Source organism: Dipodomys spectabilis, unplaced genomic scaffold, assembly GCF_019054845.1.
Source record: "Dipodomys spectabilis isolate Male_0828 unplaced genomic scaffold, ASM1905484v1 ptg000043l, whole genome shotgun sequence".
Lineage (NCBI taxonomy): Eukaryota > Metazoa > Chordata > Mammalia > Rodentia > Heteromyidae > Dipodomys > Dipodomys spectabilis.
Window position 1 is genome coordinate 6789067 of NW_024870720.1, and position 6000 is coordinate 6795066.

Here is a 6000-nt window from a genome sequence, read left to right on the forward strand (position 1 = left end):
GCATCTTGTATATACATTTTTGTAATTTGGGGAGGGGAAGGGATGTTGGGGAACACTTAAATGAATTGCAAGCTGACCCACTGTGAGGACGAGATGTACAGGACACTATGTTGAAAACGAACTTTACAATGTGGGGGGGGGGGGTGGGAGGAGTTGGGGAGGTGAGTAGGGAAGTGATGGTAGGGGGAAAACAAAGGAGAAGGTAACAATACTTGCTACGAAATGTACTCATTACCTTAGTCGTGTAACTGTAACCCCTCTGTACATTTTTACAATAAATATATATATATATTAAAAAAGAACAACAACAAGAACAATAATCTAGTGACATTTCTTGAATGTTTGCTATCCCAGCCATTGTTTTGAATGGCTTCCTAAGAATGCACTACAGACTTGGTAGAGGAAGGGGATGCTAGCCGTGGGGAAAGTTCCCTGGGGTTTTCCCAACCCACACTCTTCCTTCTCTGTCCCTATACAACTTCTATCCTTTCCACAGACATTTATATGATCCAGGGCTGTGATGATTTACTACTTCAGGAAGTGTTTTGTCTGAATTATAAAAAGTTTTAAAATATGACACTGCTCATGAAAAACATGGATATATTAGAGTTCATCACAGAAAAAGACCAATAGGATGTCTGTACATATAAATACACCATACACCATACACACACACACACACACACACACACACACACACACACACACACACACACACACCATACTCTAAACACTTCATTTGAATAGTATTATAGCGTTAGCCCTTTAGTGATTAGCTTATTGAAGTCATAATACTCTCTTTAAGGTCCTTTCATATTTTAACATGTGATAGGATATCTCTGGGTTTTTTGTAGGCTGCATAATATTCTATTAAATGTATATGCTGCATTATATTGATCTTTCTATCAGTCAGTGCACACTAGGGTTGCTTCCTCCCAGCTCTTAGCTATTGTGAATAGCACTGCCACGAACACTGATATGCAAATAACTGTTCAAATCCCTGATTTTGATTCTTCAGTGTATATACCCATAGCAGAATTGCTGGCTCATATGCTTATTCCTTTAATCTTGAGGGGACCCACCATACTGTTTTTTACGGTGGCTCTACTGTTCAATGTTTTATAGTCAGCATTTTAAAACTTTTAACAGAAGACGAGGTCAGCACTTGCCTAAGAGAGCCTGTTATGTATACTAATATCTAGATCATTCAAAAGTAAGGAAAAAACACTCAATAAGCAGCCAAAATAAATTATAGATACTATGAATTTGGTTCTCTAGCCTCCATTCCACCTTCTTTCCTAGAAGAAGCCATTTTACCCAGATATGCTCCTCTTTCCTTCTTTCTTCCTTCCTTCCTTCTTTCCTTCCTTCCTTCCTTCCTTCCCTCTTTCCTTCCTTCCTTTCTTTCTTTCTTTCCTTTCTTTCTTTCCTTCCTTCCTTCCTTCCTTTCTTCCTTTCTTTCTTTCTTTCTTTCTTTCTTTCTTTCTTTCTTTCTTTCTTTCTGTCGATCGTGGGGTCTGAACTCTGGATCTGGGCACTGTCCCTCAGCTCTTCAGCTCAAGACTAACGCCCTACCACTTGAGCCACAGTGCCACTTCCAGCCTTTTCTGCTTATGTGGTGCTGAGGAATTGAACCCAGGGCCTCATACACGTGAGGCAAGCACTCTACCACTGAGCCACCTTCCCAGCCCCCTCTCCTCTTTCCTATAGTGTCACAATGTTAGGGAAATTAGTTCCAGCTCAGGAATGGATCTGATTGGTCTAAAGAAAGTTCCACTGCTCCTGTCAAGTACTAAGCCATGCTTACACAAGTTTTAGCAATGAAAGAGAGGGGTATCTGTGTTGAGAATTCTACAAATGTTTTCCTTATCCTTTAGGAAGGAACAGATTCTCTTCCTTACACACTGTCATTTCTGCATATAACTCCTAGAATTGCCTCAACCAAGCGGCCATACCTGAGAATAAGGCCAGCATCAATGGTGAAATAATGGAGAGATCCTCTATGCTGATGCCACTGAATTGTTGAACTGACTCACCATCTACAGCCCACATATGTGCTCGGATCTACTTGATGACAGAACAAGCTAATTAAAACAGTTGGCTTTCCATTCATTTTTTTAAAAAGAAAGAAAGGAAACTAGCAGGGTGCTGCTGTCTCGTGCCTATATTCCTAGCAACTCAGAGGCTGAGATCTGAGGATCATAGTTATAAGTTAGCATGAGCAGGAAAGTCTGTGCGTCTCTTATCTCCAATTAACCAGAAAAAAGCCAGAAGTGCATATGTAGATCAAGTGATAGGGCACTAGACTAGACCAAAGAAGCTCAAGGACAAAACCCCAGTCCTGAGTTCAAACCACAAATCTGGCACAAAAAGAAATGAAGAGAGAGAGACAGAAAGGAAGGAAGGAAGGAAGGAAGGAAGGAAGGAAGGAAGGAAGGAAGGAAGGAAGGAAGGAAGGAAGGAAGGAAGGAAGGAAGGAAGGAAGGGAGGGAGGGAGGGAGGGAGGGAGGGAGGGAAGGAGGGAGGGAGGGAAGGAGGGAGGGAGGGAGAGAGGGAGGAAAAGAAAGAAAGAAAGAAAAGAGGGGAAAAGGGAGAGAAGGAGGGAGATAGGAAGAGAGGAAAGAAGGAAGACAGAAGAAGGAAAAGGAAAGAAACTAATTCTGCTCAAAAATCTGTTTATGATATGTGGAAACAAGTGGGGCCTGGCAGATCACATCTGTAATTCTAGCTACTCAGGAGACTGAGATCTGAGGATCTTGATTCAAAGCCAGCCCAGGAGGGAAAGCCTATGAGACTCTTATCTCCAATCAAGCACCAAAAAAATCCAAAAGTGGAGCAGTAGCTTGTGGTAGAACACTAGCCTTGAGCAAAAACGCTCAAGGACAATGCCTAGACCCTGAGTTTAAGACCTAGGACCCACATACACGCCCCCCCCCCCAAAAAAAAACATGAAAACAGAAAAGTACAAAGGAGAACAAACTATAAATGACTCACAATCCTATTGGATTAGAATCCTTGGTTATATGCAACACATTCTGGTTGTAAGCCATCAATTCTGACCCACTTTAGCAGAAAAGGCATGTAACAGGTGTATCAAGTAGCTGACCCAAGCTGAAGCAGGAGAACCAGAAGCCTTGCCCATAGGAGCCAGAGCCAAGCTCACTCCAAAATTCCAGGTGCTTCCATCAGAACCAGCAGCCCCTCAGCCACCATGATCATTGCTATTGCTCCTGCTGTCACTACAGGGTCACTGTCATCAATCCACTGCCATGGCCTCCAGCACCACCATGAAGTTCCATTGCTGATCTTCCAACATCCAGACCTGGACTTCAGCTTGAAGAGATGAGTGGGCAGCTAAGGGCAGAATACTTACAGGTCAAGTGATGTTCCCAAAGCTGAACAAATGCAGATTAGCACGTGAATGACTGAGAGTGAATGTCTCCTTCCACTTCACACCTGCATATACTCAATGCTTCACTTGTCTCCTGCACCATCACCCAAGATCTGAAATTCCAGGTGTGCAAGCCTAGGGCCTATGACCACACCTAACTGGCCAAGCAGCAAGCTATGAGGGGGCTTCCCACTCTCTTTCCACAGACAATAGGGACAAGGCTCTCTGCTAAAATGATGCACAATAGACATTACCACCCCCCCATGCAGCAGCTAATCCAGAAATCACCATAGTTAGTAAGGTTGGGGGGAAGGGGCAGTACCTTCCCACCCCAGCTTTCTCCCATGTATAATATTCTGGGTAGGACACAAACATTATTTTATGTTTCTTACTATTGCTATTTGGTTCATAGAAAACACCCAAAATTCTTACCTGAGATTTATTCTAAATTTCTTCCTAACCAGCATTAAGCCCTGCTGCTCTAACCCATGCCATCCCTGCATTTAGGCAGCTCTGGAGAAAAGAATATACTTTAAACCACATGCTACACTTATATTTTTATTAGCAACTTTTGAACATTGACCCATTGACTATTCTGGTGTTCTCTAGAGTCACTGTGGTTGGTTTTGAAAATCCTGTTGTCGATAGGCAAAAGGAATGGCAGCCCCCAAATCCAAATAGAAAATCTTCCCAAAGTATCAGCAACCCAATCCTAAAGAAACCCCCAGTGTGGAATCTGCTAACTGGAATCACTGGCTGATTTCACCATAACAGTGATCTATACAGAAAGAGGAAAAGCTTTTGAAGTGTAAGCAGTTTCACCAGGACAGAAAATAGATATTCAAACAAATCCTAAGTGGAAGGAAACTGTAGAACAATACCATTTTTAAACTTGCCTGCCAGTGTAACTTCTTTTTTTTCTTTTTTAAAATCTAAGTAGTTATGTGCTTAGTTTGATCTTTCTCAAAGTCTGGCCAGAAGTTGCTTTTTTAAAAAATTACCTTCCATATAGGCAAAGTAAGACGCTCAGGGCCTAGATACTGTGCTTTTGCTATTCCATTCAAAGCTAGCGTTCTATCACATGAGTGACAGCTACACTCCTGGCTTTTTGGTAGTAATTGGAGAGAATGGTCTTACAGACTTGCCTTCCTGAGTTGGCTTCAAGCTGCGATCCTCAGATCCCAGACTCCTGAGTAGCTAGGATTACAGTTTTGAGCCACAGGGACCCATCTGAGAAGCCCTTTTAACTTAAGACTTTCTAGAAAAATGATCCGTCCTGTGTCACATCTGTCAGTCCAGGTCAAAATGTGAAGACAAGAACTAATAGATATGTGAGGGTTCTTTCCATTCAGGACAAAAGATCCTGTAAGCAAAAGCTCAAAGCTTCCTGGCTGGTGGCTGGGGTTTTATTTTCCCCCTTCCCTTTTCTCTTTGGCTAAGCCATAAAACTTAGTCTCACTATTCCTAAGATTTAAAGAAATATACTTTCTATTACATGGCTCAAGTAGCAGTCAGATTAAGAATGGGTTGGTTTTTTTTTAATGGTTTTGACTTACAGCTCTTAAAATTCCACATCACCAAATGAATTTGTGTTATCTTTGCACAGATGTTTATCAGCTATTATTATTGGTTTTTGTGACTATCCTATTACTAAAGAAATCTGTAGATAATAGGAAATTCAGAAAGCTAAATCCAAACATACTCTCAGCCTAAGGCTGCTTGCCTTATACTCATTGCTAACCTGATCCTTTTTCTTTTCTTTTTTCCTTTTCTTCCTACCTCCAAAGCTAGTAGTGATGAAGTCCATGGTCAGAACTTTTAATCCATCTCTGCTACATTTATCCCATAGAGGAACATGGGACTCATGGGCGTCATGGGACTCAAGAGCATTATTGCAAACATTTCTTAATTGCACTTCTTACAGGACACACAAAACGGAGACATTCTACTTTTCTTCATTGGATTTTGTCATCTGTAAGGAAAGCCTGAACCTGTCAGAGACATCTTGTCTAAAACATGGACAAAAACCGATATGTTGGAAATAACAGAATGGAAAGTTAACGAAAAGAAAAGACCCTCATGGCATTGCTAATCAGTTGAAATCACCTTGGAATAACATTTCCTCCAAATGCCTTATTTTGTGAGATAATGCATCTTTATTGTTTAGACAAGTTATCATTTGAGTTTCTGGCACCTGAGGCAGAGGCATGCTAATTGATTATGGATATTGCATCAGTGGTCACTTCTCTCTACCACTCCCCGTATGGTTGGCCTAAGCCATCTAACTTCACGTCTTTTTGTCCCTCTAATAAAGCCCTTGGATCTGGGCTAGGCTTGTGACATGTATTGTGTAATCGAACCGGGCAGAAGAACATTAAAATGTTCAAAACAAGCTCCTCAAGAGGCTTTGCATAATTCCTTCCTCACTTGTACAATTCAGATACCCCATACAAAAAAGCTGGGCTAGAAAATGGGGAAGAAACATGACCAGGTTTTCCCAGCCATCTTGCTGAGCTCTCAAACCAGTCAGCCCAGCCCTAACCAACTCCTGGCTGATCAGAACCCTGTTGTAAAGATCCAGATCAGCCTGAAAACACCAGAACTACCCA